At 37.6% G+C, this 25,892-nt stretch overlaps 1 protein-coding gene across 2 annotated transcripts in view; it reads left to right on the top strand.

Annotated features, from left to right (window-relative positions):
* The window catches only part of CCSER1 (coiled-coil serine rich protein 1), a 616,342-nt gene that overhangs the window by 249,710 nt on the left and 340,740 nt on the right, over positions 1-25,892 (top strand). The window lies entirely within an intron of this gene.

Genomic DNA, 25,892 nt, shown 5'->3' with positions numbered 1-25,892 from the left:
AAATGGGGACAGGGGAGGCCAACTGCTTCTGGTAAAAATACATTTTATTGTTTTCTTTCAGCATTTTAGAACTTTCCAGTTTTCCTACTAGAGTTGTTATCCATTATGAAGTCACATGGAATTCATTTAGAGGAGAAATGCAGAGGAAAAAAAAAATCTCTTAAGTAACAGTACTGGAGTTAGTACTCTAACTCAGCCAGCTTGAGTTTGTAAATGATGGCTGAAATCAGATATTGTAGGCCATTCCCTGGGCCACTCTGAACAATTTCGAGAGTCCTGGCTTGTCTTGTCCTGATATATTCTCCTTCTTCCCCTATGGAATGCTGGTGTTGCTTTGAAACTTTTCTTTTCTGTTTGTCTTTAGGTTTTTAGAGAAATAAAATTATTTTGGGAGTGTTTTTAATACTTTCCAGCTGTGGAGTCTTTACTCTGGTATACACTGTGAACTTTGATCTTCATTGTTAGAGAATTGCAGTTTGCATTTTGTTTTGATCTACAAGAAGGTTTTGTGTTTGTTTGTTTCTATTTATGTAGTTCATAGAAATACAGAATAAATTATGTGCAGAGGGCTCTCTAGAGGTCTACCTTCTCTACTCAAAGCAAGGCCAACTCAGGAGAGGTTGCTCAAATCCTTGTCCACTTAGACTTTTGGTGCCTTAATGGGGTCTCCATATAATCTCTGAGTAACCATTCCAATATGTGACTACATCATTGTTAACTTTTTTCCTGAAGATGAAAACAGAATTTATCCTGTTGAAGTTTCATATAATGAAGACTGAAAATAAATTGAGGGGTTTTACTGCTCACTTCTAGGTCATCTGTATCTAAATTGAACTGTTGTTCTATCTGAAAAGATTTGTCAAAGGTTCAGCCATGGTAGTTTGCAATTAGTCCTCCTAACAGCATGAGTTTTGCTCATTGGCAAGCCCCAGGCTTTCCAGTTTCACTAGGAGCTTGATCTGTACTGTATGGATCCGTAATCCCCTTCTGAGTTACTGAATCCAGAATTGAAATAATTAATTCCCCATTAGTTGCTTTTTTATAGAATGTGAGATTATAGAGTGGATTTAAAGGAGATGTAACTTCATTTTTTTTGGAAGTAAATAAGAATTATGAAATTATATGACATAGCATTCTAACATTCAGGTAGTGATATAGGCAGCATTCTCTGTTGCTTTCAGTGTGAATAATTCTGTAATGCTCAGAAAAGATCATTCTTACCATGATGATAAGTGTAAGAATTTTAGTTTTAATTTAAGAGTTCCATTAAACTTGTGTAAGAATCTAGTGCTATTTTCTGTTTGGAAATACGCTGTACCTCTCAGTACTTTGTCTTTAAAAACAATCACCAGGTGATCTCCACAGAAAGAACATATGGTATTTCCTGTGACTCACTGGAATTTCATGCCCACTTACTAATACCTCCTTATGTAACTCATTGATCTTATTTTTTCATCCTAATCATTCAGTCTTTTACTTGTTTGTTCCTTTGTACTATATAATTTTCATCTCCCCAACTGGCTATAGCACAGTGTGTCTCTGTAGTTTTCTTTTTGTCTTGGCCTATGAAATCAAAATGGCCTTTTCCTAATCCTACCTTTGGATGTCCATCTGTGCTGTAATTTACCTTGAAAGAACCTGAGTAGCTGTTTTGAACAATCAAGGACATCACCCTGAAATATGTTAGAAATGTATATTGAAATGACACAACTTGATTATCTTCAGATATTCAGACATTTATATGTTTATGTCACTTCTAAATTATTAGTGAAAGATTATAGGAAAATATAATCCCATAAAAATGAAATATTGTACTGAAGAATCTGATAAATAAGTTATCTGAGCTTACTTAGCAGACAGTTTCCGTTGAGAAGATCCCTTACTTCCATTGCAGCTATCAACCTCAAAACAGTACAGAATAAAAGACATAAAAGAAAAATTCTTTCCTTACTATGGAATGCTCAGGCATTTTTAGATGTAGAAAAGCATAGTCTCTGGCAGTCTTTTATAGAATTGAAATATTCTATACTTGCAAGAGTGTAAAATAAGATTATATATTTATAAAAATAATAATATATCACATGTTTTCATCCACTTAAAAAATATACAAAACGAACAAACGTCATGGGGAAAATTATATGGGTTACCACAAAGAAAAAGTTGCACTATTTCTGTTTTATAGCTGATATTACCCATGGAAGAAGGAGTTATGGAAGTGTATACCTCTTTATTGAAAAATAACATGCTAATTGAGTTAAAATATTAGCCCTGTTATTCAATGTAATCCTTCTTCTTAAGCGCTGAGCGCTGCTTCTAAGGAATAATTTAATTATGATCTGCCAAAATGTAATACTGGCTAGTAAAATATGCTTTTTTGCTGCAGTTGCTTGTAATTGAAGCATCTAAATGGAAAAACTGCACACAATATGTGCTATACTGTGCAGCAGACTTACAGGCTTGTTATTAGTCTTATCTTGAAAAGGGAAATTGAAGACATGGCAGTAACTTTGAAGATTGAGAATGTTATTTAGTAAAAAGGCTAATGAATGATCGTTCAATTAAGAGAATTAATTACCATTTCACTTTCAGTGAAAAAGCCTTGAAAATGTCTACTAGTAATTCTTTATGGGTTGGGCCATGCAAGGCTCAAAGGCAGGCTGTTATCCAGGGTTTGGGAACCTCACTGAACTAAGCTGGAGAGTCTGAGGGGCCCTGGCATGTGAGGAAACTCAGTGATTTTCCAAGTGCTCCGGAAGATCTCTCTCAATCTTGTCTGCAGCTTTTTCTCGTGGATGTTCCATTTCTGACAGACACATCTTCAATAAATTGTGTAACCAAGGCCTGTGGGATGCATAATTTGATGAAAAAGTACTACCAGAGAATTACCCATATTACCCAGCATGGGCAGCTGGATAAAAGCCGCTTCAGCACAGCAGACAGTGCAAACTGTTTTGCAGCCTGTCCATGATTTTGTGGTTTCCCTTTTCTCTCCAGATCTTGGATGTTTATTTTGACTGCTTGTTTTTTGTTTTGTTTTTATTTTCTCAAAGTCTTTTTGTCGGTAATAAGTCCTCTCATTTGAAAGAGAGAAGACAAGAAAATCGGAGTTGGATGAAATTGGGAGCTTTATCCACCCCTAAGAAATTGATTCTTTACCTTCTGACTTGAGACAGGCCTCTCTGCTCTGAATGTTTCTTCAATTATTGTGTCATTTTTTTTCTCCCCCATTTTGAGGGGAAAGTATAGAACAATTGATGTTCTATACTTCCTATGTTTTACAACATTTCTGGAACCGATGGTGTTTGGCCAGTGAGCTTCTGAAAACTAGACTACAGCTTCTTTCTCACTCATTGCCATCAGCAATAATAAATATATAATGCCTCTTAACCAAGCAATATGTTGGCTTTCCTGCACTCTTCCAGATGAGAATAAAATTATTTCCATCTGTTAACTTTTTTTATGGCTTGAGTTATAGCTGGCTTAGGCAGTGTTGAAGTCTGGCTAATCGAGGGGACATTTAAGGGCTTTGCCTTTTTAAAAATCTTTGGTCGAACACTTCAGGCAGAGAAATAGGAGCAAAACTTGTATGGCTTTGGCTTTGTGCCTAGCAAGAGAAGGTCTTTATGCTGAAATAAACAAAATGGAAAAATGCAGTTGTATTGGGAAGGAATCCATGTAGTCAGTGATAATGGGGTTTTGTTCAAACTTTAGTTGTTGAGCTTGTAGATTAATTTTATTGAGTGCCATAATAAGAAGAAAATCTCTAGGCTTGTAGAAATAAGGTAATATTTTCCATGCATTCTTTATGAAATATATAGTTTATCAGCTGCATAATTCTACTTTTAGGTATTTTTAAGGATCTGTCAGAAGTGACCTTAATGGTTGCTTATCTAGAAGACTAAGATATGTTGTCTATATGTTTGTGTAATTTGGAATATAAATTATTCAGCCTATGCTTTTTTTTTCTTTGGTGCTCTGCAAAACACCATGCAGGCTATGGAGTTTTATCTAATTGCTGCAATTAGCAATAGGACTAAGTCACTTTGGACATATATTGCATACTGTGTTTTACTAATTAATCATTTATTTTACTGAGGGAAATTGCAGTTGCCTGTGGCTGTCATTAAAAGTTAATGTGTCCGATACAGTGTCTTTAGATTACACTTGGAAAAAAAATACTCAAAAAAAAAAAGAGAAATGTGGGAAATTATGTCAAAATTGCTGTGAGAAAGGGCCATTAGTGTTGCCTGAGATTAGTGGGGCAGAGTGATACCACTCAGGCTGCAATTAGTCTGTCAGATATCACTGGCTGCATTACTTCTCCCCATGCATCTTTCACCTCATCAGTAAAATAAGCATAATTAGAGTCCCCTTTTATACTGCACTTGCAATCCACTGATGGAAAGTACTGAGAGCAAGCTAATTGCTGTTTGCTAATTGCTGGTCAATATGGAATTGGCCTTAAACTATGTTTTTTAGAGACGTTAAAGCATTTCCTTCAGTCCTCTATGAAATGTATTATATTTGCTAATACTGTTTTAGCCATGCTATGAACTAGTTGCAAGTTGAATAATCTATAAAATACTGCAGATTTTCTTCCTTTAAGTAACTTTGTAATTAACCACTGTAGCATTGCTGCTTTATTCAACAACTCTGCATCTAATGCAGTCCCTTTTATCAAGTAAGTCGTGCTGGAAATTGGTAGTTCCTTCATTTCATGGTATGTTGACACTGCATCTACTCATAAATTTAAATAAATACTGTTGAAAGTGTACTAGATTTAGTAATAGAATTCAAATTTATCATGTTAAATTGGCTTTTTCACTTGGGAATATACATTGGCATACCCATGCCCAGCTGGTTTGAAAGACACACAGAGCACCCCATACTTGCACTTCAGGTGTTGTTTTTTTCCTAGGAGTGTATCTCAGAGTAGTAGAGAATATTGGGAACAAGTGGATATAATCAGGTATTCACTTTGGCAGTGATGATGTTTTATTCCAAAATTATCCATTATAAGGTATTTAATAACAATGAACAAACCCAATGTCAGTTATTTAGTTACACACTTTCAAGGTACAGGAACAATTCTCTCCATTCCATGTGATGGCTCTTAAGCAGATCTGGCACCAAGCTGACAGGTCTGTAGATTCTGGGAGCCTCCTTCCAGCCCTTTTTGTAGAAGAGCATCACATTGGCTGACCTTCAATCAATTGGGACCTCCCTTGTGAGCCAGGACGGGGGTAAATGTTTGAAAATGGCTCAGTGAGCTCTTCCACCAGCTCCCTTAATACCCTTGGGTGGATCCTGCCTGGCCCCATGTGGAGGGATAGAATGTAAGAAAATAAAGGTAGTGCAGAAGGCAGTCTCACACCTGAGGAGCTGCAGCTGTACTGATCGCTAAAGATTAGGAACAGGCCACAGCTGTGTCCAATACAAAGACGAGTGCTACCAAAGAGTGGGGTAGCTGGGTGAGGAGAGAGATGGAGTTTGTTGGCTGGGCTATGAAGAAGGAGGTGTCAGTGCTGGGAGGAGTTGCCTATGAGAAATCATCAAGAAGGTATGGAACTTTTGCAATAAGTTGGCAACAGCCCCATAGATGTGTGTATGTCTAGCAGGAGATCACCTGGTGATTGTTTTTAAAGATGAAGTACTGAAAGGTACAGCATATTTCCAAACAGAAAATAACATTAGATTCTTACACAAGTTTTACTGGAACTCTAAGTTAAAACTAAAATTCTTGCACTTATCATCCTGGTAAGAATGACCTTTTCTGAGCATTGTAGAATTATTCTCACTACAAGCAACTGAGAATGCTGCCGATATCACCAGGAGGTTGCTGGCCATTGCCTCTTGGATTATGGTGGTTTCATTCTGCTCCCTGCCATTGTCTTCCAGCTCTGAGGACAATTGATCTTACTAATAAAGATGGATGCAAAAGCAGCATTAAGTTCCTTAACCTTTGTCACTTTGTTTCCCCCTGCATCCAGTAAAGGATAGAGAGTCTCCCAAACCCTTCTTTTGTTGTTTATTTATTTATAGAAACTTTTTTTGATTTTTTTTTATGGCAGTAGCCAAATTAAGTTCTAGTTGGGTTTTGTCCCTTCTAATTTTCTCCCAGTGTAACCTTATGAAGTCTCTGGAGTCCTCCTGAGTTTCCTGCCTCTTCTTACAAAGATCTTAAACTCATTTTTTTTTTCCTGAGGTTCCAAAGTTTATGTTCAGCTATGCTGGTTGTCTTCCCTGCCAGTTTGTCTTTTGGCACATGGGGATGGGCTGTTCCTGTGCCATTAAAATTTATTTCCTGAAGAGTGTCCAGCCTTCCTGGACTCCTTTTCTCTTAAAGATCTTTGTTCTTTATAACAGGTGCTCCTGGACAGTGTGTTTATTTGTTGGCACTCTTGGAGTACTTTAGAGTGTGAGCTTACAGGTTGGGATGGGTGCACAGCTCTGGGCCTCTGTGGAGTCACACTAATCCTGGCTCAGTAACAACACCTTCTGAATTGGTTCAGCTCAGTTACCAGTTTGTCATTGCCTGTGCTCACGTTGAAGCTCTGTTGAAGGCTACATTCAGAATGTTTTTTGAGCCACACTTTGACATTATCAGTCTGCAATGAATACCCTTAATTTTTAATACTGAAAATGGAAAATTTCTCTGTTTCTGTTGTGTTTGTTCTGCCACTGGTTTAATGGCCTAATCTTTGTAGATTACATGTTTCTATGTGCCACAGCCTCACTAAAACCAGGCTGACCATGAAACAAGTTATCTTCCATATGTAGAGGTGATGGTGATAGAAGTATCTACTCCATGTATTCAGAAAGCAAGTGATGAGTTTTCTTATTTCTGCGGTGGTTGTCTGAGTGAAACATTTTCATATGGCAGGGCAGTGTGGTCCAGGTCAGCACAAATTTGCATAGATTGTGCCCCAGCCTCCTCAACAAGCCAGGTCTTAGCAGCGCCTTGGAAATAGGCATTAAAAATAGTAACCCTATTAATAGGTATTGTTGCTACATCAGCAGTTCTGTGCAATTGGCTGTGATTAACCTGTGGCTGAACACCATAAAATTATAGCTGCTGCAGAACTGAAACCATTTTCTCATTTAGTACTTCCATGGTTTTGATTAGTTGCTGCAGGTCAGTCAGGTAAATCCCACCAATGGAGCTGATCACACCAGTTGCATTTTGGGATAAATCTGCAAATACCAAAAAGTGCATTGAAAAATAATGAGCAAGTGGTGGAAGAAATCCAGAATGTCTGCAAGAGTCTATAGAAGGAATTGATTATACTAAGTTATTAGGGCTTATGAGTAATTTGAGTTAAATGACAGTAGGTAGATGGAAGAATTTCTGATAAAAACATACGTAATATGGCCAGGTCTAACAAATTTCCCAGTAAGTTACCCAGTTATCCAGGGTTTTTTTTAGGAAAAATTGATTGAAAGTAGGAGAGGGATGAAGATGAGTGCACAGCATCTAAGCTTAGTTTTAATTGATTTCCCTGCAAATTTTTTATTGTTATGAAAATACCAACTCATCAAACAGTTTTGTAATTTACCACGAGCATTTGATACGAGTTTTATAGCTGGTGCCATTACCTTCAAGTCCAGTAGGTTAAAACCAGGAAGAATTGTCCTCATCTAAATAGTCTCTCAACTTCTGAAGGCGTACATTATATTCCTCCTCTGTGTTAAGGTTTTTTCTTCCTCATGATAGGTTTCAGAGTCTTCCTGGCACTGAAAAATGACTGGTTCTATAGATAAAGCAGTGAAGCTGGTAATATGCAACTGTTGCTGTAATTTGGTGTAAGAAGAATTACAATTGCTGTAATTGTTGTTCAAGAAGAGTAAAAGGTAACAGATAAAAATGTAGCTCTAATACTCTGGCAGTGGAGTGCCAGCTGTCCATGTAGTTACCCATTTCAGTATTTGTGTTCATATATGACCATAAGGATGATAATGCAGAATTTAAATTTGATCTCTAAATTGTCTCTAATGCCTTGGTGATCCAGAATTTCTAAAACAGGAGAAAGGAGTCACAGGAGAAATTCTCACAGTTTGTAGCATAGCTGAATCCTGGTATAGCTCCGTACTGCAGGTTTGTTTAATGTTTTATCTGCACCCTGCATTCTATTAGAGTTATCAGAACAGTGCTGATCATTTTTCTAGTGGGAGAAAGAAATATATGAGAAATGCTGATACAGCATGCTTACAACTGAGCACCCTGATCTAATAGATGTCATCTCTGCTCACTGCGGGGCCGTTGGACTGTTAGGATTTTATGGTTTTGACAGAAGATAATAGTGCTGATTTTGTGCAGTCTGGCTCCACTTGAATTCATGAAGATTAAGTGATTTGGTTCAAGGCTTACGTGATGAATGCCAGGGACAGAAAAAGAAAGATTTTTTTTTTTTGAGAAGTATTTAGAAATTGCTCATCAGGGACACATGTAACATGCAAAGTTGCTCATGCCTATGAGTTGTTTTTAAATCTGAATTGAAAACTCCTCTGTTTTCCTTCCTGGATTTAACAGAAAGTACTGAAAAGTTGTCAGGTGAAAGCAATATCCTCATCTGCAAGCTCAAGAGGAAGATTCTTCTTTTAATCAACAGCCTTGTGTCAAATCTCTGTGAAGATAATCAGAATAGGAACAAATGTATTTTCAGAGATAACTGATGTTGCCCCAGCAGAAATTCAACATGTCATAAAGCAGCCAAGAAAGTTGTCAAACTGTATTTTTACACCTCTTTTAACTAGGATGAATAGAATGAGTGACTAGCCAAGGATCACTTATACCCTAGGAATTTTATTTCTCTCATGTGGCACTGTTTTTCATGTTCCTTCTGGGCAAATCAGAATGGTGGGATTTTGGGAGGGTTTGGTTTTGTTCTTAAACTTTTTAATTTTGCTTTATTATAAGAAGAAAACAAATCTCTGGTCACAGCTACAAGCTGCCACTGTGGAAATAGAGGAGCAGTTTCCATTACTTGTCACCCCATGCAAAAATCTCTTCTAAAGATTATTCTTCATGTTTGATTTAAGCTATGGTATAAAATTACATCAGTGGTGAAATAAGTTCTTAAATCTTCAGTACAGCCATGCCAACCTTGCTCATCTCTGTAAGACCTCTGCTGTTAATAAACTTCTGGTAGTAGCATAGAGAAAGAAGGTAGTATTTGGGTCAGTCCTTTTGCTATGAAAGTGAACATTTTTCTCACCAGTCCCCGACCCCTTTTGTTTTCCACCTCTACACTTTGTGATGCAGCTTTGGATCTGTTGGTGTCTTAAGCTTTTACTCCTACCCTCACTGCTTTGGAACAACAATTGCTTTCAAAATTAAGACTGGCAGGGTGCACATAGAGAGAGTTTAGTGGGTCTGAATGTTTTACAGCCAAAAGATTTAACTAAAATCATCACTTAAGTGAGCAAATCTCCCACATGGGCAGGACCTTTCCAGATTTGCCCCATCAGAAAGAAGAACTTTGTATTCCTTTTATGTAGATTGCTTTTATATTGAAACAGAGATTAGCCTTCTTGGAGTAGTCAAACTGAACATGCAAGGTAGAGTTTTAGATAAGTGGTAGAAATATGGTAAAAATTGTAAAAATATTGCTGGATCATACTGACCTTTGTAGTCAGTTAAACTAGTCAACTAGCAAAGTTTTGCTGTCTAGTTTTTTATTTCAGCAAAGCTCTCTTTCAAAGTTCATTGAGGCAGTGGAGAGCTCTTCCTTGATGTTAGTGAGCTCTGAACTCCCTGAATAAATATGACAATGACATCAGAATGGATTCACACTCACAGGTTCTGTTTGCACGTGGTTGTCATTGTAATTCACATTCTGGTGGGCCTGGCTATGTCTTTTCATTGGAGTTGTGTGTGTGTCTGTGGGTAAAATGTGAGTACATAGCTGTATAACAATTATATATTTTTACAATAAATTACTTAGGAAGATACACATGCTTTTGTAAAACGTAACTCCACAGTTCTCACAGGTGTACCAAAATGTGCCACTGTCTCTTGCTAGTGACATTGATGGTTGCATTGAATTTGCTGCTGGAAAGTGAACCCGTACCAACTATATGTTCTGTGATTTCCACCAGAAAGTATTTAAAAATATGTTTCTTAGGCTGAGCTTTCCTAACATACTTCTTTCTGTCATTGCATTGTTCTTCACAACTATTTTTCACAACTGTGTTTCTTCACAACTGATTTTTCTAATGAATATGAATTTCTACTGTATTTCTTTTGACTTCTGTGAAGAAGCTCTTTCTAAATTGTGTCTGTCTTTATGAAGATGCCATTATGTTTTGACAATGCAAGCTTCATCAGTCTATTTTGTAGTCCATATTTTAACATATGCTGTAGTTTGCTGATACAATATTTGGCTCTTGGTTTGTTTATTCATATAATTGATTTTTTTTAACAACTTAAGCATTTTTCTGATTATCTTGTGTTTATGGCATCTTTTTCCAGCTTCTTGAGCAATTTATTAGGAAGATTCAGTGGCTCAAATTATAATTTTTTACTATTTATATCCCAGAATTTACAAAAATATAATTGCATAGTATTATTTGGATAAATTATTTTCTCACATTCTTGTCACTTCAGGACTTGGATTATGTGCACCTTAATTGGCTAGGATTAGTAAGAATTAGTATAAAATAGAATACTACTATTAGAATTAGTACAGAATATTCTTCTCATTATTTTGGTATTATTCAGTTTCCTTCCCCTATATTTCCTTCCCCCAGCCTTGCAGCTGAGTGCTACAGAGGATCTTAGAGAAGCATTTCTAAATATCTTGACAATCATTAAATCATAGAAAAAAGTTAGTTTTGTATGAACTTTAGTCCTGTAATATTGTCATTGCATAGTGCTGTGTCCTCCACAGTGTTTAAATGGGTACTGTTTATAAGTGATTTTCAGAACTGTGGACAGGTAAATGAAATGCAGTGTGGTCTTGCAGAGCCTGCTTAAAAACAATTGAGATTTTATTAGTTTGATACAGTGTCTTATGGAATATGTTTCTGTCAGAGTTGGGAGAAGATCTAGTATGGTGATAATTTCAAACCAGTGCTTACTTTTTATTCATGTGGTAGAATTACTGTATAAATAGATATATGGTGAGTCTTCAAGAATACATTATTCTTGTGCTAATATTTTTATTTTTTAAGATTTCATTTAGCTTTGTCTGTGCCAGGGTTGCAATGCAGAACTTCATTCCAGTTTTTAGGGAATACACATAGGAATTAACCTTTTTGGACATGCTGGAAACCGAAAATACTTGTTCTTATGGAACTGTTTCAATGTGTTAGAATAATGAAAATTTACATACTTTTAAATCCCCATTTAAATCTTTTGGGGAAATGCAATAGCAGAAGAGGTAACTTTGCTCCTGTGTGTTATTGAGAAAGGATTCTCTGTTCAAGTTACACAAAAAAAAAAAACAAAACCTTCATTTATTTCGTCTTGGTTTTAATGTTAAATTGCAAATTCCTGCCATTATCTGGAATATAGCTGCAAAAGGGAGAGGGAGAAAAGCACAGATGCAAAAATAGAAGCAGGAGAAAAGTGGTGAGATAGGAACTAAATGTAGAAATGCTTTGCTGCATGGGGGGTGGTTGTTTGAGCTAGTCTGGCACCCTGGCAGGCTTGCTTCTGTATTTGCTATTTGCTGAAGAAAGTAATTTATCCTGACAGTAACTTTGCCAGTACTGCAAGAATCCTATTTCAGTAAGATTAACACTTTCTCCCTTGTTTCTAAGGGCAAATATGCTTAATTTCTTGTTTCTGGTCTTCTTGTCATCTGTCTCTTCTGTGGTTTCTGTGTGTACACTTCAGCAAGTGTATACAGCAACTCCAGAAGCAAGATCAAGCAGCTGAGCTCTTGGCTTTCTTAGGGTGGTGGGTGTTTTTTTTTTTTGTTTTTGTTTTGGTTTTTTTTTGTGTGTGTGTGTTTTGGTTGTTTGGTTTGGTTTTGGGTTTTGTTTTGTTTTTTGTTTAGTTGTTTTGTTCTGGGGATTTTTTTCCATTGTTTTTTGGTGGAGCTGGGGGGTTAATACAGTTTGCTGTTGCAAAATTATGAGCTCCAACCACAAGGAAAGCAAGAGGACTAAGGTTTGGTGTAGCCATTATTCCAGATGGCTTTTGGAGCAGTAACATAAAATATTCATGTACTGTCTGATGAAATCCTCGTGGCTTTGGCCCATGACATTTTTCAGGGCCTTCTTGCTCATCACCACTATGGTGAGAAGTTCACTCAGCTGTTTTTGAAGGAACAAAAAGAAAACCTGACAGAGTGAAACAAGAGAGAGAAAAAAAGCATTTATAATTGCATAATGTACAGCATTTATTCTGACTGAGAAGGGTGCTGGTAGTGAGATTGTGAGACTTCTGTATTCCTACGTAAGGGCTTAAGGCAAAGCTTTATTTAGAGAGGTTTCTGCCCAGCAAAAAGCAGTGGTAGCTTGTAATACTGGCAGTTAGAGAAGATGTTTTGTACCCTGGATACCAGCAGAGAGGGGGCTTGTACCAAAGCACTGTTCAGTTTCATACCATGATTGGCAAACTACAGCTGAAATTAAAATAAGAACATTAATTTAAAAAGAGCTAATTTTTTTAGAGTAAGCTCAAGCACAAACTGTAGTTTGTGTATTTTTTAGATTTTTATGTGGACTCATTTCAACAATTTTAATTTTGACTGAAAGCAACAAATCTGAAATCTGCCATTTTTTCAGTTTCAAGTGCTGCTCCTGCTTTAAGTCATGGTCTTGCAGCAGAAGCCATCAGATAATCACTAGTACAGTTTTTGCCATGGGTGCCTGAATTCCAGTTTTACACTTGACTCCAGTGCACAGCAGCTCAGTTGCATCATGATGCAAAAAAATTGCCCTTCACAAAATGCATGATGTCAGTCTGGCAGCTGGAATTTAAAAGAACCTCTACACAGGTACTCCTCATGCACTGACCATCTAGAAAGGCCCAAATCAGCCAGCCAAGCTGACATGAAATAATTGGGGAGTTGCACACATTGGGCACTTAGAGGGACAAAACCTTCCATTTCTGCTTCTGTGTGTAAAGCCAAATGCAGGCACCAAATCTATCTTCTGGAAACAGTGGCATTTTCCTACACAGACTCTGTCTATGTAGAAACTAATTTTTTTAAGCAAATACTTAGATTTCAGTAATTTTGACTGTTACTGTGGTCTTAGTTATGTGTTGCAATAGAATAAAGAAAATGATGACAGGATGATTTTACAGGTACATTTAGGGGGAACCATATGAGGAGAGGCTGAGACCACTTGGTTTGTTCAGCCTGGAGAAGATGGAGGAGGGGAAGATCTCATAATGGTAGTTCAGTTTGGATATCAGGAAAAGGTTCTTCACCTAGAGGGTCAAAAGGCAAAAAAAACCAAAACCCAAAAAACAACCACTGAAGACCTAGTTTAAATTTCTGAGAGCGAGGGATCTCAGCTTGACAGCATTTTCACATACAAGGCCTTTGTGGGCACCAAGAAGCTTCTTTGTCTCTGTGCAGCACAGGTGTATCCTGATCAGTGCTAGGTTTATAACTCTGTTCCTCTGCATGCTAATGGGGAATTGTGCAGTCATCAGTTTTATTTTTAATGTCTGCCTATTGCAGTTGTTTTGTCTTTTACGAGGCAGGGAAGAGATCCTTGGCTGTGGAAATTAAAAAGCTTTGTTGTTGTTATTGTCATTTGATTGATTGCAGCACAGGAAAGTTAGAGTATAGGTTGGTGCAGGCTAATTTCATTTACAAAACAAGTCTTCACCTGTAACTAGAAAAAATATTGTCATGCTTTAGTGTAACCTTAAGACTTTTTAAAGCCAAATCAGTTTCAGAAGTTAGGTGTTTGGAAAGGTCTGTTCATGATTTTTTCACCTGTACCTCCAGTGCACCATCGAATTCCAGATAGGAGTTGGACAAAAGATTCTTCACACCTACTTTTGGAGAATAGAGATGATATTGTTCTTGATCTGCATTTGTCACTAGTGTTTTAAGCATTTTAATTGTACTGTGAATGTTGCAAGATACCAGTATTTTCCTAGTTTCTTACTCCATGTAGGAGTTGATTAATTCATAGCAGATTTCTGCTGCTGTGCGTCGCTGGCCTTTTGCTCTGTACATTCATATCACTCTTAGTAATATCCATCTTTCAGTGGCTATCTGACCTATATAAAAGGTCAGTTCAATAGGTGCCAGTTGAGAAGATAATCCAAGTTTTTCCAGCTCCTTTAAATAAATTTTACACGGTTTGGTGTGGAAAGATAAGTGTTTGTTAAGGGTTTTTTTACCTATCCTCTGAAAGTGAATGGATTACTGTACAGTTACTATAGAATTTTGTAGGACCTGAAAGGCCTATTAAAAACTTAGCATTTTCTGTGAAATCCTATACATTGGCTTTGTTGTGTTTTCACCTTCATTTGTTAAAGGACAAATAATAAATCACTAAGGTCATACAGTTCTCTGTTTAGGGCACATAGATCCTTGTATTCCTAATAGTGCCAAGTCCTGTGCAATATTTATGGTATTGAGATTTTGCAAGCCCTGTTACTGAAATGTTTACATATTTTGTTATACAAATTTAGTGTTGATGGCTCTCAGAAATTTAACTGAAGTGATTTTGAAGTGCATGCATTGGTGTGTTTTTTTATAAATACAGGCTTTTGGAAGTAGAAATAAGATCGTCTTAAGTTCCAGTAAAAGCAGGATAAAAGCTTGTGAATATCTTCTGAATCAATATATAGTTTCACATGAAATCATACCCTTAGGCTCAATCTTCAAGAATTTTAGTACCACCTGAAATATCTGCAGTTGCTATTTGTCTTTGTGTGCTGGTAGGATTTTTGAGGTTTTTTAATAAATAAGGGGGCCTAATCAGAAGCAATAGACCTGGGAAGAAAGGGCAAACATAGCTTTGGAAAGAAGGATTTAATATTAATAGCATGCAGATAAAAGACTCCTCAGGACACCTGAGATTACCCCTGAACTGTTTCTAGGTGGGAATAGATTTTATTTATTTATTTTTCATGTGTTTGTGTGGAAGATGAACAAATTGTGTGTAGAAATCCCAGGAGGCATTTTCAAGTAGGTAGTTTTACATGCTTAGCTGTTAAGCTGTGGCCACTGTTAAATGCCTTCAGGGAGCAGAAGGAGTTGTTTTACAAACAGTGTATGGAATGGCAGGAACAATTCTGCATCTTTCCATTTCAAAACTTCTAGTAAATGTTTCTAGTAGTCATAGTTTTTCATTTTGAAAAATGTGATAGAAATCCAGGAGATTTTAATCTGATGCTTTCTCATTCTCTTGTATGGAATAGATTTTGCTCTTTACCAAGGCTACAGCACATGGATTGGGATAGCATCAGTCTTTCAAGACAAGGAGCCACTGCTAACTGCTGCTCTTAGAGGAAGCCAGAGGAGAAATGATGCTTCAGTTACTGCCTTGCTCATCTTTCAGGCAAGATCAGGAAAGATAAGGGAACTAGTACAGTTCTTCCAAGAGGGAATCTCGTGTCCTTCCTTGTGCCTGCTCTGCTGCACTGACTGCAGCTCAGGACAACAAAAACTCTGTGTTCTTTGGAAGGATAGTTTCAACACCTCAGTGGCAGCAAGGGAGAATCCATTGGGCAGTCACCGATTAGACCAGGGCAATTTCTGAGTAGGAGAAGTAAGGTTGGAGGAGGAGGCAGTTAATTGTTCTGTGAGGCTGAGAGCATACTGGCAAATGGTGACTTCCTTCTGCAGTTTCTGTGTACCAAAAACCTGCCTTTATTTTCAAATTAAGCAACATTTACTGGCGTTTTGCAAACACGTAGAGCAAGAAATGAGTTGTTGTTTTTGCAATTTACCTTTGAATGTGTAATATAAACATGGATGTGTGTTTTATAGTGCCTCTGTGAATGTTCTCGTATTTGTCACATGCAGGTTTGCCTTTAAATATTGAAGAATAAATGGGCTTGAGCAGACAACTAACGAGACATTTCTTCCTACATGGAAGGCTTGCATTTATGAGCCACATATGTCCTACTTGTATTTTCAAATGACAAGCCTTGTCAAATGGTGAACTTGTTTTCCGCCTGATGCTCACAGAGACGTTTTTTGGTATTTAGAAGTACATTTGCAGATTGCAGATCTAAACCAGTTTCACAGAATGACAGACCAAACTCTAAACACTGTTTCTGAATGTAAGAAAAGATGAAATTATCCTTTTAAAAATTTCTGTCAGTCATTATAAATGATAGCAAGCTTCAATTTAAAATTGGAATGTAGTGGAATAAAAATAGCTGGGAATAAAATTAAAAGAGAATGCAGTGAATCTAACCTCTACATGGAATGCTACTTTTAAAAGCTTTCAGGCAAAACCCAGAGGTGGAAAAATATATAATTTTCAGTCTGGAAGAAGATTGATAGCCTTAAAATGTGTCTTATCATGCCAAAAATAATCTTTATGCTAATGGACATTGCTCATATTACCTATAGGTAATTAGAAGTTATGGAAGGGGGCAGGAGACCTTGAGTTCACATTAATAAAGTACTATAGTGAGGAAGGAGGGAGAGTGGCTCATGTGTACTGCTCTCTGGAAGAGAACATGAAAGATCATTGAAAGGATATTTAATTTTGGTACTAAACAGAAGTTGTGGTAGGAGATGGGAGACAAACTTTTCCCTAAAAATAACCTAAATATGTGACATTAGATCTTCATTGGCTATTTTTAATGGTAGGTTTGAGAGTAGTAAAGGCTGTTGTTGCAGCTGTTTCCCTTATTGGGAAGAGTCTCCTAAAGATGTAAAGGCATTTGTTCTGGTTTTGGGTGTAGTAGATGGTAGTGTCCCTTTATCAGACAGACTGGAGAGGAAAATACAAGTGTGTGTCTGTGTGTGAGGGGAAGGAGAGTGTTACAAGCACTGGAAAGGAGTGGTAAGGTGTGGGAAATAGAAAATTACACATATCCATCAGTAACAGAATATAAAGGATAGGAACACCCTTCCTGAAGCTGTTTACTAATATGTGCACAGGAAGAAAATGGGAATACAAGAATGGAAAGAGGTTTCTTTAAAGTAGTGTTAAGGTGTAATAGGAACCGTGGAAATGTTTGTTTATATTCAGACATACTACACTGAATTCTGAGGACATTAGGGGTGGTAGTGTGTGCCTTGAAGTTTTCTCATGTTATTTTTGTAAGTAAAAAGTATCATCTTACAGGATTGAGTTAAAATGGCATTTGGAGTTCATTGGTGAGCAATGTGCTTGTTGTGCTAATGCTGCTTTCAGTCTGTGGTCGTGCTGGGATTTAGGTTTGGGTGGAATTATCATGGTTTACTGTAAACAAAAGTATATGAACTGAACAAACACCATGGTGGTTCAGCTGCCTTCAGTTTTCTTCCAGAAATCCAGAGAGCCTTCAGTGGCTTCTAGTGTATAATGTAAGCTTTGCATGAACCAGATGAGATTTTTATGCTGTGTTTTCCTAATTTCATACATAGCAAGAAGTAAAAAAGGAATAGGTGAAGACAAGTAATAGATAAATAATTTAATATAAACCTCAGTAAATATTATTCTTTTGGATAAACTACTCTTAGGGTTTCTCTTGATGGTCAGGAGTTTTGATGAGAGCATCAAAACTTCCTGAAGTACCTCATTTCATGTTCAGGGTGTTTTAAGGAGAAGAATCCAGTCTTCCTACTCATTCTTAAAGACTTCTACCTTGCTATAAACTCCACTCTTTCAAAGTTATGTACACTAGTAGGGCATAAAGTAAATATGTTTAAATATTGGCAGGGCACATTTCAGTTCCCTTGCTGTAGATGTTGAGTGCCATTGAATGTGCTGTATGGTAATGGTAATCTCATCCAGCTTCTAGCTCCAGCTCTGGAAGGGTCTCCTCCATGTCCTGTGCCATATCTGCTGGCCTCTATATGGCTCAAATACCTTAGGATATCTCAGAGATACCTAAATTTAGGCAACTGACCTGCTCCCACAATCTCAAATCAGAAACCAAACAGTTCAAAAGAACTGCAACCTACCAGAAGAAATTTTTTTACAGTGCAGGTGATGAAACACTGGAAAAGGTTGCCCAGAGAAGTGGTGGATGCCCCATCCCAGAAAACATTCAAGATTAGGTTGGATAGAACTCTGAGCAACCTGACATGGTTGCAGAAGTCCCTGGTCATTGCAGGAGATTTGACAAAATGACTTTCAAGGTCCCTTCCAGCCCAAACCGTTCTATTGTTACATTTTTGTAATACTATAGAGTATAATAGAATATAAAGTGGGAGTAATGATAGTTCAAAATCTATTTACTGTGCTAGGGCTACTTAATGGGGGGTGGGCATTCTGTTTTCCTGATTAACAAAAAAGCAAAAAAGATAAGCTACTTTCATTCTTGTAGCATGTCTTTTTAAGAACAAGATTATGAACAGGTATTTAAAAAGCCAACAAAAATCCCCAAACAAAACAAAAAATAATCCACAAGCAAAAACCATTAAATTCACTTTATGTGGAAGTCTCTTTGCCTTTTAGACAAGAAAACCTAAATCTCCGTTTTTCGGCATTGTTAAGCATGCAGGAAAATAATGCTGTTACAAGAGTTAATAGCAGTATCAAGCCCACACAGCTTGGCTCTATCTTTCAGAAGAAACTTTTCATGTGAAGCAAGAACGACACTAAAATAGCACATCTAAGAGCACCATCAGTGCTTTTCTGCTAGGTTTAATTTCTGAAGTTATGGGCTGTTGCTTTGGAAGCTCAGATTTCAGCTAGAGTGTGTATTAGATTTAGTGAGCTGTTTGATTTCATTACAAGACATAGGTCTGCTGCGTTTCTCTGATGGCACAATCCACCTGCCTTTGCTGAGAGCGCTCCCGTGGGAATCAGAGTGTTCCTGTGATGATGAAAAATTAAACCTTCCGTTTGATGCTCCTTTTATTGAGGCTCTGCAAAAGCATGTTGAAATGCCTTCTGTGTAATAGGCAGCTGGAGTAAAGTATTATCCATCAGCGTGGGCATAATGATTTATGTGAATACATATTTGTCACTGTATGTGGTGACAAACTCCAGTGAAGCTCAGAGCATTTCTTGTGGTTACGCAAGGAGTGTTATTACATTTCCTGTTAGACTTTGATGCCTTTTTTTTTTTGGTTGGTTTATTTATTTTTTTATCTAATGCTTGTTTTTATCAGTTTCTCTGTATTGAAGAGAAGGAGCAGTACTCTTGGCAATTCATCTTCTTCTCTGTAGGGACTTAACCTTCTTAGGGCACCTCGCTGCACACCCAAAAAATACAAACCTATCTAAAGGGACTGTCAACAGCTGAAAAGGAGCAAGCACAGCAAATATCCACACTTGCAGTGACTGCAGCTTCTATGAATAGGCTTGGAGTAATGTGCTGTGGCTGCCACACCATTAAGCACAACATGAAGTTCAAAAGACACTGGTTTCTTTTTGAATAGGCTCTGAAGCTACCTTAGTGCCACTGTGAACTCCAGGCTGCTCCAGCTTCCTTGCTGGCAGTGCTCAGTTTAGCTGGTTGAATGCTGGGGGTGGAGGTGTCAAGTATTTTTGGTACATCCTTTGCTATGACTTCAATTCTGTATTGGCTTAATGAACTTCCCTTTTCAATTTTGGAAAGAAATAAGAAGGCAAGTCCTAGAAATCCATTGCAGTTGCTTCAGTTCTGTTTTGTTTTGAGTGCTGTAACTTGGAAGGCAGCAGGTGCTTCCTACTTCCCCACCTTTGATTTGGGTTTCTGCAGAATGCTGTTGTTTCTTCTTTTATTAAAAAGAAATTTATTTATTTATTTATCCAAAGAACATTGTCTGGTTTTAACTTGAACAGACTTCTATTAAAAATTGCCTATATAGTGGTACAAAGATCTTTTTAATGATATCGTTCCTAAACTCTCTAGCCTCAGAAGTTATTAATTCTTTAATAAGTAAATTAACTCATAATTTCTTTCTGAGGCAACAGTGTTGTCCCAGCTGTGTGATCTTTCCAGGGTATTCCCAAAGAAGAAGAAAAAAAAATGAGCAACAAGGTCAAAAACCCTGAAGGATTTCCTACTAGCAATTACATTCATCACGTGCAGCTCTCTGGTGTCTTCTTGGCCTCGCTAATTGCCTGTAGTGTGAAGTAATTTAATATCTAAAATAGCTTATGTGCCTCTGGCTTGGGAGAAGGCCAGAAACCAGGCCAAAAGTTACAACTGTTAAATGGAAGCAGAATCCAAGCTATTGAAGAAGTAAATTGGCCTGTCCCATCATCTGTCTGTCATAGCTGAGCTCAGGTCTTTCTTCCACTATTTTTTTAAGGTGAATTAGCGATTTTAAACCAACCAGTTGGCATTCTGCAAAGGCATGTGGTTTGTCAGCTGCTCTCTGTGAGCTGGGATGGAGTTCTGACTCATGGTAACATCCAGGGGGCTTCAGGGGACCTTTCCTCTTCCAGCGACTGCAGCTTAGGAAGGAGCCATCAGACTGGGGTGTGGGACATGTGATGTGTTATTGGCACGAGTCTGAAGAGTGGGACATTTCCTGACAAAGTTCTCTTTTCCAGAATGCGCTGCTTCCCAGCCAGAGGGGCAGCCCGGGTTGTCACACAGTGAGGCTACCAGGCAGTGGGAATCCACACCCTGATTACACAGGATGCTCTGTGTACATCCATGCACGTGCCCACACAGCGTGCTCTGCCACCCCTGTTCCAAAGGCAGTACGGGAACCATAACTGATTTTTGGCAGGGATTTTTTAAAATATTAAAGGAATTTGTGTCCTGGTTTTCATTCTATTTTATTAACAAAAAGACAAGTACAGACCAAAACCAATCTTCTTTTCTAATTTCCTCTTTTCCCTTCTCTTTCCCATTGCCTGGTAGGCTCCTGGGAAGAATTAACAATCTGAGGAGTAACACTTCTTGAAGTGATCAGATAATTGGTTTTCCCTTAAATCAGTTCAGTCACTCACAGTCGTTTTGCTCCTTGCCTTTTTTCTTTTTTCCATTCGTATATCTCACAGCTCATACTATCCATGTAGCCAGTATAGATATCCTGAACAGTTTATTTTTTTGTGTGTGTATCAGGATAGCAGATCCTGGAAGATAATAGAGTGTTTCCCCATAAATCAAGTTAAATTGGAAGCACTTGGCAACAGTATTTTCCTGTGTATGTGTATAGAAAAGCTTTTTCATCCTCCATCTGGATGTTATGGGTAGAAATTACTGTAAATTAGAAGGTCCTGTGTTTCTGTGATCGCACCTTTTATTCTTGATACTGAACAATCAGAATAATTTCCATTCATTTTTTGTGTTATGTTAGGATATCAAATTTTCTTCACTAAACAAGGTTTGTTTGCTGGAATGAAGGATGCATTTGATGCTCAGGCTGCCAGAGTGCCCTTTGCTATAATTCAATGTGACATAATAATGGTTTGAGTGTCTTTTTCTTTGCCTATATCATTTGCAGTATGGGAAAACTAATAAATCATGGCTTTAGTGTTGCTTGTCAGGAAGCCCTGAAACAGTCTCTTACCTTATACCTTCACTTTTCATCTTGTGCACTTTGCTAAAAGAGAGCAAAAGTGGTTTACTTTTTGAGTGACAGTTGGCATCAAATGGCACATAGAAAAATGACAGCAGTGCTTCTCAAATAGAAACATTGGGAAATAATAGATACAGTTTTCATGCTAAAGAAGATTTCAGTCTCTGTTGCTGCCTTAATTATAATTTAGGAGTCTCCAGCAATGTAGGAGTCCTAAAATTTGGATTCTGAAAAACCAAACATAGTTCAGTGGGGGTTTATATTTACTAACCAGGAGGAGGTGCTAATTTTTTTTTCTGGCTGTATGGAGCATGTAGATGTGGATTTTCAGCATCTGTCCGTAAACTCACACCATCTGCCTCACAGCTTCCTAGATACCTCTGCTCTTGCATTGTCTTTTAAATCTCTATGCTTACTTACTCTTCCTTAATGCAGCGCAGAATTGTGAATTTAGACTTCAGTTGAAAATATAGTCCATGTAGTGGAGGTTTTAAGTCCAAAAGACCCTTTTAGTTTCCTTCCTAAATTACTGGCAGAGCTAAATGTCATACTGAATTTAATTTATAACAATCAATTTCATTCTGTTTTTGTGATGAGAGAATTAAAAATCAAAGCTGCAGTGATAGAGTGAGGTAGTCTTGGAAGAACTACTCAAACCCTGATTTATTCTCTCATTTCTTCTCTGGAATTTATGGAGTTACATAGGCCATGATCTAAATACCAAAAAAAGTCAGTTAAATATCCTTTACCGGCTATATGGCCACATGTATATTCGATGCAATTCTCAAAAAAAGCTTATATTCAAAGAAGCATCTGAGCATATTTTAAAATATTCTGGAGGTCCATGGAATGTAAATGCCTGCATAGATTGAATCTATTTTTTTAAAGAGGGAGCAATGTTGATTATTGTTTTCACTGTTATTCTGAAACAGGGGCCTCAGCTCCTGATTTTGTGCAGGAAAGGCCTGCCTAGAAAATAAGAATTTGTTTATGTGAACATCAATACTCTAAGCATCTCGCTTCAGTTTCAACCTATAAGGATCAATATAACACAAGGAAGAGAGGAAGGACTGCTTATTGGTCTTATTATCTGTCTAGAGCCTTGTATTTTCTTTTCCCCTTAATGTTTAGAAAGTCAGTAGTGAAGCATCTTTCGTGAAAAAACATTGTTTGAAATAAAGTTTAATGTCTTAATACAGGTGAATCTGCCCATCTCTTAAAATTTAGAGTGCTGTCTGAAGATGTCAAAATATGACATTGCAGTTAGACCAATGACTGCAGTTTACTATTAGGAGTTTGTAAGTGTAGCATATGAAGAGGTACCTGATGCAAAATTGATTTGCTTGGAAGTGGAGGGGGTTACAGGTGCATTGTGAAATCCCCCAGAGAAGCAGGAAAAATTTGTGCTAGCTGGTTGCTCTTTACAACAGTATATACAAGAAATAAACCAAACCCTGTCTTGTGTACCTTGAGGTTGATATTTGAAGGCAATGAAAGGTATTCTTAATTATGATGCTAACGTTCAGGCTAAAAGTGACCCTTTTTTAGCCTTGAAATGCTTCTTATTTTTGTACTATTACTTATATTATCGATTAGTGACTGTTCAGTAACTCCCCTGCAGAAAAGGAGGCAGATTTGAAGAACTTTCTCCCAAAGTGTCTAAAGGTGCTCTTTGCGGCCTTGTTCTCTGCAGAGCTCGATGCATCACTCCATTAATCCAGCCTGGAGAACTCCTTGGGCATGTTGTACACTACCCCGTGCCTCAGGAGTGCTCGCTTCCTTCTTCCTGCCAAAATATTGACTCTTGTAAACCTGGGCTTTCAAATGAGCCAGGCTGAGCTTCCAGCAGCTCACAACCAGGTCTCCATATTACCGTGGTGCCCTGTGGTGACATGGAGATCAAATTACCTTGGACATGGCCCTCCAGGAGAGTTCATTTTCGTGAAGTTAATTTTAGCTGTGGTGTGTATGAATGATATGAACATCATGTTGTGATTCCCTATTCTAACTAGAAAGAAGAGTTATCTTCTTTTCTTGTTTTGTTTTGAAGAATATAGGGTTCAGATTCATACAGGCTATTGATCACTGATCAATAAAAGAGTAAGGTCAAAATGTGTCTGCCGAAAGTACCACAGAAACTTGATACAGATATGTAAGTAGGTAGTTACTTATCACAGAATCACAAGGTTGGAAGAGACCTTCAAGATCATCGGGTCCAACCTGTGCCCTAACACCTCAACTAAACCATGGCACTGAGTGCCACATCCAGTCTTTTTTTTAAACATATCCAGAGATGGTGGCTCCAGCATCTCCCTGGTCAGATCATTCCAGTACTTTATCACCCTTTCTGTAAAAATCTTTTTCCTAGTATCCGACCTGTATTTTCCTTGGTGCAGCTTAAGACTGTGTCCCCTCGTTCTGTCAGTTGCTCTTCCTGGAGAAAGAGACCAACCCTCAACTTTCAGGGAGTTGTACAGAGTGATAAGGTCACCTCTGAGTCTCCTTTATATAAAAGAATATCTGTTGGCCTGCCAAAAAGTTTTCATCTAAACTTCTTCCCATCAAATTAAATGCAAAGCACGAAATCTGTCTCTTGAGATATAAGTCAATGACATTCAGAAGACTTTAATTACACAATTACTGTTGACAATAAGAAAAAACAGGTGCAATCAAAGTTACCAGATCTAACTTCAAGAAGTGCTTCAAGTTTCTGAATTGTGTTACAATAAAGGAACCATGTATTTATGACTTCAGTATGGCATATATGTTGAAGTATGCAAAACATAGTTTAAACATTTATGTACATTAGTGTGTGTAAATATGTATATCAGCATGCATTGTCCATATGTGTGTATGCAAAATTATTAATATTCTTAAAAATTATGGTGAAGAGCAATGTGATATTACTGGTACAGTGGGAATAGTAGAAAATCCCATTTTGGCTCCAAGTGTGTTATCCATGTTAAGAGGGTAACTTTGCAACTGGGAGTATTACTAAACTTACTTTTATTGCATACTTGTGTTTGGTTTGTGTAGGCATATTTTGAATCAAGCATGTGCCCTGCCAAATGGCTGGTGCGGTTTGCCAGTCATGTGGAAAAGCAAAAAACTCTATTTGATTAGGTGCTGACAGATATTTACATATAAATTTCACCATTTCCAAGTTCATATAGTTGTAAGCACTTCTATTTTTATAAAGCTAACTCTTACTGATCATGCAGAACTGTTAATGATCCAAATTCAAAGAAACTTCAATCATTTAAGAGCAACTTGGGAGTGTTGTTGCTGAAGTGCTAAACTGGAGTCTAGCAAATGCTGTCTATTATGAGGTTGCCAGAATGCTGTCCTTGCTCATACAGGGTCTGGCTCAAGGTTGGGAGCTGTCTCTTCATTTCCCTGCACTCAAGGGTCTCTCTCGTACATGTTTTTGTGGTTATGTTTGCTGAACGTCAGTAAAACCAGGTGTCCTCAACAGTCCCACTGATTTTTAGCAAGCATCCATAGGAAGTGGGAGCAGTAGCACCTCCTTTTCACAACAGCAGGGTGGGAGGGATGTTGGATTGTGCTAGGGAGGGATTATGTTCTTGCACACGAGTAGATTCAGACCCACTTCTGGCGATTGGGCAAGCAGCTCATGAAGGCAGAAGGTAAATGCTTCTCTATTTCTTCTTCCAGTATTGTGCCTCTGTGCAGAAATTTATCTAAGATTAATTGTCTTGGAGAGAGAAAAAAAAAAAAATGAACAAACCCAAAAAGCATTATATGAGTATCGTTGAGTGTGATTTTTCATTGGTCTTTGTTCAGCACTTGTCTAGGGAGGAAATGTCTTTTTTTTTTTTTTTCCCCAACTAGATCCCGGAACTATCTCTGTATTTAATGCAGTGCTTTTTTGATGAAAATTATGTTCTTGGGAATGACTAACACATCAAGAAGAGTTACATAAAAAATAGTGAAGAAATTTAAAGCATTGCAGAAATTTTGGATCACTGTGCCTGTCTAATGTGGAAAGCAGACAGCTGGCTTTAAGTAAAACATTAATACATTGGCATTGGAAGTTAACAAGCCTTCTTCAGTCAGTTGAATAACAAAAAGGCAAGAAATACCACAGAAATCAAATTCTTTGAAGAGCAGTTCTAAATTCTCTGTTTCCTAAGCTGGGATCTTAGAAAATATTATTTTGGTCTGCCTTGCCTTTTGGTTTTTCCCTTGGCACTTAGCAAACTGCAGGTCATGTATTATGAACATAGTCTAATACCAAAGGTAGGATCTTGGCTTCATTAACTTCCACCTAAGGAGAGATGCCTCTGGCTGATATGCTCATTCTTTTGGCAGTTTCATCAA

This window comes from Melospiza georgiana, chromosome 5 (assembly GCF_028018845.1).
Source record: "Melospiza georgiana isolate bMelGeo1 chromosome 5, bMelGeo1.pri, whole genome shotgun sequence".
Classification (NCBI taxonomy): Eukaryota; Metazoa; Chordata; class Aves; order Passeriformes; family Passerellidae; genus Melospiza; species Melospiza georgiana.
The sequence above is the reverse complement of the archived record's forward strand: the minus strand, read 5'-3'. Positions and strand labels throughout refer to the sequence as shown.